The sequence below is a fragment of the Muscardinus avellanarius genome, assembly GCF_963383645.1.
Source record: "Muscardinus avellanarius genome assembly, chromosome: 17".
Classification (NCBI taxonomy): Eukaryota; Metazoa; Chordata; class Mammalia; order Rodentia; family Gliridae; genus Muscardinus; species Muscardinus avellanarius.
Genome location: NC_137803.1, coordinates 34,768,691 through 34,783,128, shown reverse-complemented (window position 1 = coordinate 34,783,128; position 14,438 = coordinate 34,768,691).

Genomic DNA, 14,438 nt, shown 5'->3' with positions numbered 1-14,438 from the left:
AAATTAGTGAGGACCTCCAAACAAAATGAGACCCTGTTTCAAAATAACAAATCAAATAGGGCCAGGGATCTACTTTCGAGGTAGAGTGCTCTTAGATTCAATCCTCAGTACAACATACAATGCACACACAGATATGCACGCACACACATAAACATATATGCACAAATAATGCTGAAATTATGACTGATAACCTGTACTTCTGTAGTTTAATATCAGGAAAGACAAGAATGAAACTAATGACTAGAAAACAGGATGAGGAGGAGTGATATAAGGATAAATATCAAGGCCAAAGAAGGCTTTTACAAGTTTCTGTGAACTTTGCATATAACACATGTAATTTCTAAACTCTGTGTATGTGTGTGTGTGTGTGTGTGAGTGTGTGTGTGTGTGTGAGTGTGTGTGTGTGTTTGTGTGTGTGTGTGTGGTACTATGGGTTGAACCCTGGAACATTCTACCTCTGAGCTATACCCTAGTCCTATTTTATTATTTTATTTTGAAACACAATCTTACTAGGTTGATGAGAGTCTCACTACTTGCTAAGACTGTCATCAAATCTGTGATTCTCTTGGCTTAGTTCTGGGATTACAGGAGTGTGTCACCATGCTTAGTGTGAGCCATTTATATAAATATCATTTTGCCCATACAAATTTAACCTAGAAAAGCTCTGTGATTTGACAATTAACATACAGTTTATGAAATAGTAACTTATCAGATAAACCTAGTTCTAATACCCCTCTTCTAAATGGTAAAAGAACAAATGTTTGTGATTTTTCTCACAAACATCTGCCTGGATATCTGAAAGACAGTTTTAGAATCAAATGATATCATATAGGATTTTAAATAAAAAATTTTAAGAAGACGATAGCATTCAATTAATATTGGATCATGGAACACAGTGGCAATCCATTTATGTTGCAGAGACAACATAATTTTTATAAACTTCAAATCATAAGTTAAAAAACTATTTTTCATTTAATAATCAAGACAATAATAACAGAAACATAAAAATAGACTCATTCTGGTGATGAGTGTTGTGCTTCATGCCTTTAATCCCAGCAACTGAGATAGTTGATGCAAAAGGATTGCAAGTTCAAGGCCAACCTTGAAAATTTATACCATGTCTCAAAATGTAAAAATAAAAAATGATAGGGTTTTTGCTCTATGGTGGAGTCCTGCCAGTTTCAATCCCCAATGTTACAAAACAAAGCAAACAGAAAAAAGATTATAAAAGATAGAAATTCTGATAAGAGGCATAATACTTTTCACCTAGGCAGATTACAGAGAAGGTAAATTACAGATTTTATAGCCTCTTTTTAAGGGCTTACTAAAAGTCATTTTTTTACAGAAAAAGATAAATTCTAGCTTTGTATTAGTGTAAAATTTGAAATGGAAGTTCTTTCTGAAATTTAGTACATAAGTCCATATGATCTTAGCTACCTATGAGCATGATGAAGTTATTTTTCCCAAAACTATACAAGTTTATATACTTATCCATTCTTTGCTGCACAAATTTTCAAACTGGAAAATAAAAATATTCACTATTAGACCTCAATATAGAGAGCTGTAATTTACCTTAAAATGGAAAAGAAAATATAAATCTAAAATTTGCTGAACTTTTTGTTTTTTCAGTATTTTATCCTACATAGAAACAATGTAGGCACATATCTAATATTTATCAACTAATTCAATTTAGTATTAATTCATTTTCTACAGATGTGTAAAGTTCCTAAATACAACCTTTAGGTCAATAGACTACAAACATAATATATATTGAAATAGGTGGTCAAAAGAAAGATTCAATGTAATCTCACAAATCTACATTTTAAATATTTTTCAATATTTAATAGAAGTTGGACTAACTAATTAAATCAGTAATCCTATGCAAATTTGAATAGAAAAAATATAAAAATCAACTGTATATCATACTTGATCAAATCACAGATTATATAGCTATTATTAATAGGTAAAAAATATAAAAAATATCCACTAAACCAAAGATTGACCTAAATTATGTGAACTTAAATTCTTAAGATACTTCTGAACTACAATACCTTTTACTTTTCACATTAAATGTTTTAAAAAGGTCTAATTTATTTAGTAGACAGAAATTTTTTATTTGCACTAATGTTTAGTTCTGCTATTTTTAATTATTTTGTGATACTGAGTAATGAACCCAAGATAGTTTTGGCTCTGAATTACATTCCCAGCACTTACTGTTTTTAGTTTTTATTTTGAAACAGTCTTGCTAATTTGCTATGAGTTGGCCTTGAATCTGTAATCCTCTTGTCTCATTCTCTGTAGGGGAGTGTGTGCATGTGTGTGTCTTACTGGTGATTGAACCCAGGGGCATCCTACTTCTGAACTCCTTCTCCAAACCCTTTTTGAAATTGTCACTATTAATACTATTTTGTTTTGGAACAGGGTCTTGCTAGGTTGCTGAGAGTCTCACTACATCGCTGAGCCAACAGTCCTCCTTTCTCAGCCTTCCAAATATTGGGATTATAAATGAGCGCTAAGATGCCTGGCTCAGTCTGTACCATTTACAGCCTAAGCTTGTTGCAAATCTTAGTAGTATCAACTTCTCATTAATGCTTTTGCCTTGATTTCTCTCTTCTATTTAGAACCCTTGTATTTGTTGTTTAGAGCTCAGTTTTAAATTTGTAATTTATTCATAATTATCTTATAATGTCATTAAGTTATCTAATTATGTCTGTAAGATCTGAGTACTCTAGTTCTCTCTACTGACAATATCACTCTGTTCAAGGTGCAGAATATATTGTTGTCTATGGCTCATTTTCTCTATTTGTAGTAAGACAGAGTCCTGTTTTGATCATTTCATTCCAGTAAGGTGAACACTGTTTTCTTATCATAACGTTTATATTAAGTAAGTTGTAATTTTAATTGTAAAATGGTGCACAAATTTTATTTTTTGTTTTAAAGTATTTCCTCAGAATAATGCATCCCATAAAGCCTTGGGAAAACAATATTTTAGAGATTTTGCTGATAAAAATCAGTATTAGATAATCATACATGTGTCAATACACATGCCGTCATTGCTATATAAGAAATTTCCATCACATCAACATCAGTTTTAAGTAAAAAACATGGAACTATGGGACAAACAAGTTAGTCCCAAATCATAATCACATTTATTTTCATTTACTCTGTAAATACTGTTATGTGTGACACCTGTCTTTGCCAATAAAATTCATAATCCTGGAGAGAAGATAAGGTATTTTCAATTTTCTTTGGCATCACTTACATTATTTGGGATGAAGCCCAAAATATATGGATATTTAGTCCTAATGGAAGCACAGAAGGATGTAGAGAGGAGAGAGAGAGAATGCCAAAGTGTGAGGCTGCCAGATTCATTGGCAAGCATCTTGGCAGTTTCCTACCTGAGGAGGCAGCCTGACGTGGTGGGAAGAAGTCAGTGTTGAATCAGAAGGACTTGGGTTTTCATCCTGCCTCCACTGTGCACTAACTGTGTAACCTTGGGCAAGTACTTAAACTTTCCCAATCTTAGGTCTCTTTCCATCTGACAAATGGAGTTAATAATAGTACCTATTCACAGGAATTTGATGAGTATTAAATGTGATAATAAATATAAACCGTCTTGCAACATTCTGATAAAGTCAGCCATTGAAAAAGAAAAAAAAAATAAGAAAGAAAAAGGGCAGGTTTTCTCTGAAAACTGCCAAGAACAAAATATAGAGGGAAGATCTTTGCCATTGGCTTCAGCAAATAGTTTTTGGATATTACACCAAAATCTTGGGCATTGAAAGCATCAGCAAGGAAGTGGGATTGCATTAAATTGAAAAGTTTCTGCAGAGCAGAGAAGATAATCAACAAAATGAAAAGGAAGACTATGTACTGGGACAAAGTTTTCAAACTTAAACCTGATGTGAATTTGACACTGAAAATTTATTAGACAACCATGACATTTAATAGCAAATAGTAATACTATTGACATAATTAAACACGGGTAAAGAATTTAGATAAATATTTTTTCCATGAAGGCATATAAATGGCCAACAGCTATTAAAATACATACAGGGTTACCAATCAAACTCACAATGAGATATTCTGTTAGAATAGTTATTGTCAAAAAGATAAGAGGTAACAAGTGTTGGCCAGTGTATGTCAAAAAGGATTCTGGCTAGTGATATTCGTTTTGTACCTGTAACACTTAAGATTCTGATATACAAAACTGTAATAATATACTAATAATTCAAACTCTAGAACTAAATATTACATACTTTTTACCCTGTGCAGAATAAGTTCTACCTTTTTAAAATAGTATTTATATTAAAGTTCACTTTTGTCTACATGGTTTTATGATCAAGTTAGTAAAATGTTTTTTCCACTGAATCACCTGGGTTAGTACAAATATGACAAATTATTAAAAGTTAATTACAAACGCATAATACTATTGCTGATTTTTAAAGTGGAAAATCACTAGCCAGATGAACAAAGTTTAGCTGAGTCTCTATAGCATGCAAATCAAATAAATTTAAAGTTTTATTCTTTTGCTAAGACTTTATACTGTATTAAATGTCAAAAGCTCAGGACTGGCTAAATATTTAATCAGGTTAAATTCTAAATGTTTCTGCTTTCAATTGTCTTGTTTGTAAACGTATATAATATGTCACATAGATTAACTTTGGTTTCTTCACTTTTAATGCAGATAGGAAAAATGTAGTGCTTTTTATTTTTAACAAAGATACATATTGACTAACACTTCATTTGAGTGTTGCTTATTGTTCAGTTGATTTCTCTGATTGGCACAAACACAAGAGTTTACTTGAACCAGGTACCAAGCATATATAAAATGTTCTGTGAAGAATTAAAAAAAAAAGATTTACTGCATCTTGTTAGTGGGAATATTTTAACAGCCAATATTGGGACAGCCATTATTGAAATAGTGTGGAAGTTTTTTTTTTTTATTAGTGCAATGTATTCATACATCATAATGGTATAAAGAAAATACTTTTGTAGACATACATGCACACATCACCCAGTTAGCCCCTATCCGATCCCCACTCCATTCCCTCCCCATCCCTCCTTCCCATGCTTGGCTTAGTGGTTGACATCTAGTTTTATAGCAATTTATCCAATATTAACGATGATAATCTCACAAAACAGTTTCATTTGTCTGGTACCAAGCTTTTGATGACTAAAAGATAACAGTTGAATATTTCTTTTTGCTTTCTTACCAGAGAATATTTTTTTCTTTTCTTTTTTTTTAGGTGAAGCTATCATACATTTATTTATTTATTTTTAAAAAAAAATCTATCCTGATATGGAATATGGACTCTAGATACCCAAAACAATCTCAAAGAAGAACAAAGCTAGAAGATGTATATTTTCTGATTTCAAACCATATAAAGCTACAATAATTGAAACAGTGTAGTACTGTTCTAAAGGCAGATATATAAACCATTGGAGTTAAATAAAAGCCTAGAGATAAATTCTTCCATATATTGTCAAGTTATTTTTGACAAGGTTTCCATGAACATTTGGTGGAGGAAATAATAATCTTTTAACTAAATATTGTTGAAAAATAATAATTACATGAAAAAGAATAAAATTGGACCCTTACCTAACATAATATACAAATATTAACTCAAAATAGATAAAAGACCTAAATATAAATCTTAATACTATAAACTTTTAGAAGAAAATCTGGGTCATAAAACCTCACAACATTGAAATTGGCAGTGATTTTTTGGATATGATTTCAATGGCACAGGCAACAGAAGAGTATACAAACTCCCTAAAAAATAAAAAAATATTGTATATCCAAAGACAATGTAAATAGAGTTAAAAGTTACTGATAGAATGGGATAAAATATTTCCAAATGCTATATCTGAAGGTATATTAATATTCCAACTAGAAATCCTAAAAAATTAGCAACAATAAAAGCAAACAATACAATTTAGAGATAGGTGAAAGACTAACATAAATAATGAATCTCCAGAGATAACCAATCTTAATTGTCTGTTGGATGGAAAATCTTATTTCTTTGGTTCTGGTGCGTGTTACCTATTTCTTCTTTGTAGTTAATCTCTTTGAGTATTTTCTCTAGTGCTGGTTTTGAAGACATAAATTCCTTCAGTTTCTGTTTGTCATGGAAGCTTCTTATTTCCCCATCTAATTTGATATAAAGTTTTGCTGGGTAGGAAATTTTTGGCTGGAAGTTGTTTTCTTTCAGAGTTTGGAATATGTTACTCCAGTCCCTTCTGGCTCTCATGACTTGGTTTGGGAAGTCTGGAGTGATTCTAATTGGTTTGCCTCTGAATGTCACTTGGCCCTTTGTTTTTGTTACCTTTAAGATTCTCTGCTTGGCTTCCACATTGGTCATTTTGACAATTATGTGGCGTGAGGATCCTCTTCTCTGATCCTCTCTAACGGGGGTTCTATAAGTTTCAACCTCTTGCTCTATGTTTGGAAAATTTTCTGCTATTATTTCCTTGAAAAGATTGTTAATCCCTTTGGTTTCACCTTCTTTTCTCTCCTCTATTCCGATTATTCTTAGGTTAGCTCTCTTAAGATGGGCCCATATTTCTTCAATGTCAGATTTCTGCTGTTGGATTTTTTTTTCTAAATTAGAAACTATGCGTTCATTTTTTGAATGATCATCTTCTAGGAGCGAGATTCTATTCTCCATGTGGTCTAATCGGTTGTTTGTACTTTGAATTGAGGCCTTTACTTCATTAATTGCATCCTTTATCTCTCTTTGGCTCTCTCTGAATTCTTTTTGAAACACCTCTATTATTTCTACAGTTATTTTCCTGATTTGATCTTCTATAAATCTCTGAATTTCTGTTTTATCCGGTTCTGATGTTGTGGGGTTGTGGACATTCATTACTCCATTGCTGTTCCTCTTTCCCATGATTTCGGAAGTTTGTGTCTTCTCTGGGTTCTTCCCTGGGTCACTACGACTTCACTTAAGGTGCTTTGGATCTCGAGTCTATGGTATCTCAGTTTCCACTACTCCTTTACTGGGTTGTATTGCAGAGTCTCAGACCCTGGGAGTCAATCGAGGCTGCTTTAGACCATGGGGGATGCCAGGTTGGGCGAACTCCTATGGTGTAATATCTCTGCCACCACCACTCCTCCACTGGGTCAAGTCCCTGGGAGTACAGTACTGGGATTTCTCCTCTAGGGGCCCCAATTTGACTTACTTTTGAGTGCGCAGATGGAGCTGTCGTGGACTCGGTGAATTTGCTGTTGCTGCCACTGGTAGCAATATGGCGCCACTGCTGCTCCCTCGGCCGTGAGGCTGGTGTATTTCTTTTCTGTTCTTGAACTCCACTCTGAGTTCCTGCAGGGTGCGCTGAGCCCAGCCCTTGGGAGCTTTAGCTGCTCCCTGCGCCGAGAAATCTGCCAAATCCCGCCTGGCTGTTCCACAGCACCTCACCTCGGCTCGCTGTCCGCTGCTCCTCTCTGGCGTTTGGTGGGCTATTGAGTGCGTTGGTCTGGTGCTGTCCGGTCAACTCGCCGCTGCCGCCAGGACTAAGGCACTGCTGCCACGTTCTCGGGCGTGAGGCCAGCGTATCTCCTCTCTGGTTTCTGAGCTCCGTTATGATTTCCCTTCCTCTCTGGAGCCTGGTGCTTCAAGGCAAAATGACGCCCGCTGCTTCACGCTGCGGCTCCAGCTGCAGTACTGCGGTCTGGTTTCTGGTGTCTCATTTTTCCAGCCCTCTTTTTCTCTGTCCCTTAATATTACATTTTTCGTTTCTCTGCTGATGGTGTTTTCTGGCTATGAAAGGCGCTGATTTTGTGATAATAGAGATTGGTTGTTAGCGGGGCTCGTAAGCCCCGTTTTGCTCCGTCACCATCTTCCCGGAAGTTGCGGAAGTTCTTCAAGAAACTTAAAAAACACTATATATATATATATATATATATATATATATATATAGTGTATATATATATACACATGGTGTTTTTTAGTTTCATATATATATATGTGAATGTGTTATATATGTATATATATATATATGAATATATATATATACATTATATATATATATACATATCAATGAATATATATTCATTGATTATTATTTATGATTACCAAAATATAGAACCAAGCTAAGTGTTTATGAATGAATAAAGCGTGGCATACATGTCTATACCTCTTCCTTTCTTTCTTTCTTTCTTTCTTTCTTTCTTTCTTTCTCCCTATATTGAAATATTAGTAAACTTTAAAAATGAGTAACCTGTCCTTTACAATAACATGAATAAACCTAGAGGGTGATATGCCAAGTGAAATAAGCTGGACACATAATAAAAATTGCTCTATGAGGCCGGGCGTGGTGGCGCACGCTTGTAATCTCAGCATTTGGGAGGCTGAGACCAGAGGAATAGCGGTTCGCAGACAGCCTCAGCTACTTAGTGAGGCCCTCTGCAACTCAGTGAGACCCTGTTTCAAAAAAAAAAAAAAAAATGGGCAGGGGGAGTAGCTCGGAGGTCAAATGCCTCTGGGTTCCATCCCCAAACCCGCCAAAAAAAAATGCTCTATGATATTTTATATAAAATCTAAATAAAAGTTAACTACATAGAAATCAATAGTAGAAAGTTCACCAGGATCAGGGAAAGGGGGAGAAAATGGTGCAAAAGAAAAGCAAAAAAAGTACAAAAAATGAAAATGGGTAAATGGGTATAAAGTTGCAGATATATATGAAAAGTTGAGAAAAAGGCAACATGAGGACCACCTTATGGTGTCCTGGATATTTGTCATGATGGAATTTGAATATTCTCATAACACATACACAAAATATAACTTTGAGTTGATGTATACTGTAATTTGTTTGTTATCATTTCATTATATTTTTCTATTTCAAAACATCATGTTGTGTGCCTTAAATATATAAACTATGCCGAAGACCAGCTCCAGCCAATTCAGGGTTTCTCGAAGGTGGTGAGGAGTCAGCGACTTGAGGGAATGAGAGACAGCCTTTTTTGGAGGCGTGACTCTGTCATTAAGAGTCATTGTTTTTTTTTTTTTTTATATGCTTTTACATGGAAATATTTGGTATTAACAACTTTTGGCAACATATATCCTTAATACACCTGGATACAAACAACTTTTAGCAAAACATATTTTCAGTACACCTAGGTACATTTTGTGCTTTATCTGGAACAATTCAACCTGCCTTGATGAGCTCATATCCCAATACCCGAAATTATCCAAATTAACGTCATACAAATCATACTGGTTACCTAGCCACAAACATCAATTTTATTCTAATTATTAACCTAACTAATAATGGAGCTCTGCAAAGCATGTTCAAACCTAAAGCTAAACCAAAAGTACAGAAAACAAGGGGCTTTTCCATTAGAAAGAACACAAAGATTTTAAAAGATCTTTAAGGGGCACAAACATTTTATTTTTATTATTTATTTATTTATTTATTTGGTGGTACTGGGGTTCCTGGAAGCCCTTCTACCTCCAGGCTACACTCCCAGACCTATTTTATACTTTTTTTAAAAATTTTTGGAAACAGAGTCTCTTTAGCCAGAGTGGCTGGCTTCGAACCAGCGCGATCCTCATGTCTCCGCCTCCCAAGCGCAGAGATTACAAGGGTGCGCCACCACACCTGGCAATATTTTATATTTTTAAATACTAAATATACAATTTATTTTCTTGAATTTTTCTCATCTTTGGTCAGAAACACCAGAAAGGGGAGGCTCTGCTTAGCTGATTTCTTCATCACACATAATAAACTTTAACTAAGCTTATCCTTAACTACTAAATGCTAAACTTACTGTTTCTACTTCTAAAATTAGCTGCTAATTTTATCTCTTATTTTTGACCAGTAGGTATTCTATAAGTTATTTTGACCCAACCACCAAATGTTTACTAAAGTTATTCTATTTCTCTAACATACAATGCCTACATCTAATTTTCTATAATACCCATTAAGTTGTTTACCAAGAGAACTCTTTTGTGCTTTAGTGAGCAGGCACCAAGAAGGTCCCTGCCTGCCCAACCCTCTGCAGGAACGGCAGAGTCCTGACATCAAGCTATTTTCCAGTAATAATTAACTCTGTGTTTTCCAATGATCATACACTCCTGTACAGGAAAGTGGAGGATGGTTGGAGGTGGAAAAGTATTCTAATTAGCGCAAGTCCCCTGAGAGGGATACCACAGTCGACCCCCTAACTTATAAGCAACATATGGAGGGCCTTGCACAATAGGTATAATTTGCCTAAAGTTAACTTTTTCCTTTCATGACTAAGACCTTAAATGAGTTAGGTGTTGTAAGCAGAAGAGTAGAAAGCTCTTTTCTATGTAGCTTCTTAAAAGTTCTCTCATAGATATATTCTTCTTTGGGTTATTCCCAGCACAAATCTTAGGGCATTTTCCAGTCATAATCACATCAATTTTCAGATTATTACAAAACAGTAATACTCAATCAAAGAAATGTTCAATTTTCATTAATATTATAATTATTATAACTAAAATCAAGAGGGATAATGGCTTCAGTTTTGCCAGTCTTCCAGCCGTGCGGAACTCTCTTCCCAGCTGCGACCCTGTCATACAGCAGGAATGACACTGCCTCCACCAAAAGTAAATATTAAAAACAGATTTGCTTCTTTTCTAGAAATATTGCTCCAGTTATGTGACAGTATGTACCTGAATTCAAGTACGTCTTTGACATCTTTCATCAACATTTTTGCAGATGAGACTTGGGACTCTGCCACCTTAGCAGAGTGAAACTCCTATGTACATCAAAGCAGCTGAGAGATAGAAAAATCCTGTCTTGTTTAAAAAATAATAAAGAATATAAGAGTAAGAGAAGGTAGATAAGAGTGAGATGCTTGGGCAGGCAGCAGTAGAGGTCAGCAGGAGGCTTCTGACCTGTGATGATCTCTGCAGAGGAAGAAGAGCCTGAGCCCCTGCTGCTGCTTGAGCCATTCACTCAATAGCCATGTCCACAGCTGATCGTGGTACCCAACAATCCCAGGAACAATTTAAACATTGACATGATTAGTCCTCAAATAAACCTTAAATTATTTCCCTCCACTTAATTATTTTTAAAAGATATTTATATAGCAGAAAAATGCTTTATGGATGAAAGACAGGCAAAAATATGACAGATGCTTCGGCAGAGACAAGACTGAATTCTTTTCTGGTATTTGAGAGAAGAAATATTTTGTTTCTTCTTCACATATGGAGTGAAGCTATCCAAACCATTCTATCTGGAACTGACGATACCTTTTCCTTGTGATATTTATAATATCCCGAACCATATTTACCATTACGAGATATCAGTTTTGCTTGTCAGGTCCTTTGCAATATATTTAAACTCATGGCTTTCCATGAATCTCCTGTAATTTTAAAACTAAAGGAGGCTATGCACATAATACACATAATACAATACACATAATAATTGGTGATGTTCAGACTGAAACTTAAAGTCTTCCTCTAAGATATGGGAAAATGACTTTTGAACATCGGGTAGGGAAGAAATGGGTTTTCCATTTCTAATATGTTATTAGATGATTCATAGGTAAAAAATTATTAAACAGAAAAGGAACTGACAACTTTCTAAACACAAAACAATGCCCAATGCTACTAACTTTTAGCCAACATTCTGTGTGTGTGTGTGTGTGTGTGTGTGTGTGTGTGTGTGTGTGTGTGTGTTCATGCACACATGTGGTTGCCTGAGAGACACAGGAAATTGAACCCAGAAGCATACTACCTCCAGCTTTTTTTTTTAATTCTTTACTTTGAAACAGTAATTGCTTCAAAGTAAATTGTTGAAGCTGGCTTTGAACCTGTGATTCTCCTGCCTCAAACTCCCAAATACTGGGATTACAGGTGTGTGCCACCACAGTTGGCAATTATACAATATTCTTACCTGTGTACAACTCAAGGAATAAATAGAGACTTAAGATGAACAAAGAAAGGGGAGACAGGGATTCAGGAAAAGGACAAGCATTGGTCACAGGGTCCCCATCTATCTGATTAATCAGTTGAGAGTTGGTCTTCATTGCTAATCCCCAGAATCTTGATACCAGCACACATCAGCTCAGGGAATGTTAGAGTTGGGAATGATTTCTTTCAGGCCTATGGGCAGGGACATTAACAGTAGTGTTGCCATTTTGAGAAGCTAGCTTATTTCTCACTCCCTATTCTACCCTCCAATGTGTTTAGATCACTAGTGAAATGAGTCCTGAGGCTTACCTCAGGTCAACACTTTACACATCAGAAAAACACAATTCAACTTATTTTGAGCAACAAGTCTCCTCTCAGACTCCACACAGGGCCAATGACGTATGAGCTTGCAGGTCAACAGAGGCATGAATTTGCAACGCCCCAGGAAGCCAAGGACTGAAGAGCGGGGACAGTTTCATATCAAATTATTTACCAGGTTTAATTACAAAACTAAATTTAATACCTAGACCAGTTGGTACATATGAGAGAGTAGCATATATATATAAATAACTAATATGGAAACTTCAGCTCTCCACTTCCTCTCCTATTATCTTAAGAATAAAATGTAACTCTGCTGGTAGCACACGATATTTGGCATCACATACGTCTGTTCTATGAATCACTAGTGCCCCAAGCCACAAATACATCTGATATATAAACTCACCACCAAGACTTGAGGAAACCTTCTTATTCCTCTGAATTCATGTTTATGTGACAGTAACCATAATAGTAACTACACTTTATGAATTTCTATATATTGTATTACAAATAATATAAAGAGAAAAATCTTCTAATAACCTGTGTCTAAACATAAATGCTTACTGACATATACATTTGTAATCCTAATTATCACTTTGTAAAATAGAATGAAATAACCATTTTACAGATGTTGTTATTATGATTCAAGGAAATTAGGTATTTTGCCCAAAACAAATAGTAAGTAAAGGGTAAAGCTAATACTGGATCCTAGTGTTTATATTATTTAACCAGAATCTGGATTTTGTTTTATTTTATTTTTATGTTATTAGGGAATAAGCTGAGAATTAGTCTACCTCTGAAATACAACCCAGCCCTATTTTTTTTTTAAAACGGGCTCTCACTAAGTTTCAGAGGACCTCACTAAATTGCTGAGGATGACCTTGAACCTGTGATCTTCCTATCTCAGCCACCCAAGTACCAGGATTACAAGTATAATCTACTATGCTGGGTTCAGAATCTGAATTTTAGGATAATCAAAAGTACATTTCAGCATGGCGTGGTGACACATACTTGTAATCCCAGCATTTGGGAGGCTGAGACAGGAGGATCTTGATTCCAGGACAACCTCAGCTACTACTTAGTGAGGCCCTTTGCAACTCAGCGATACCCTGTTTCAAAATAAAGAATAAGAAACAGGGCTGAGGGTGTCGCTCAGAGGTAGAATGCCTCTGGGTTTCATCGACAGTCCAATACCACAAAAAAGAGGTAAATTTCAAGGCTATTATATTCACAATGAGTGTTTAAATATGATATTACCATAATATTTAAATTGAAACTGATATTACCATAATATTTAACTTGCAATGATGATATTGCTATAATTTCCACAGCCTTTTTGTAATTTATAAAATACATTCATATATTATCTGTAATACTGAGATTTATCAATATAAACAGAAGTTGAGCATCCTTAATTTGTAAATGTGAAATCTAAAATGCTCTAAAATATAAAACATTTTAGTGCCAATATAATTCCAAAGGTAGAAAAATTCATATCATAGAAAATGTTTGAGGAACAAAAATAATTGTGAAACAAAAATAAAAAATAATATTTATTAATTTATAAATCAATTTAGGTTATTTTATAAAATTACCATCGACCAGGTATACAAGGTGTTTATAAAACATAAATAAAAGTTTTGGTTAAGTCTTATAGCTCATTCCCAGTATACTTTGTCCCTAGTATTACCTTTCACTAGTAAGAGAATTTGGCATAATATATTTAACAAATCTGTGATGGCACAGTTTGATAGAGCTTAAAATATTTGGAGCTGAATAAATGGAAAGTTCAGGTTGTGTTATTTTGGAACAGGGTCTCTCTTGGGAAACATCTGGGTATTAAAAGAAAATAACGTCAAAATCAGCCAAGCTAGAGAAGCAAGAAACTCTACTTAGATTATTTTCCATCTCTGCTATTGAACAAAACCTATCATATGATGAGGAGAGAGGAAGAGGCACTGCTATGCTTGGGACATTGGTAAATACCCTTTATAACTAGAAATGAGATAGTAAAAAATTCCTACTGTTTGGAATGGGAAATTTTTTATACTTTGGGCCCACTATAAACACTTCATCTAAAGTAGAAAATATGCTTACAACATCTACTATTATTCAAAATATTGTTCCATTGATTGGTCAAAGATGTGAATAAATAAAAGATGAACTACCTAAAGAATACATATAGAAAAAAAGTAGATCAAATTGGTGTGTAGAAATCTACCCATATCT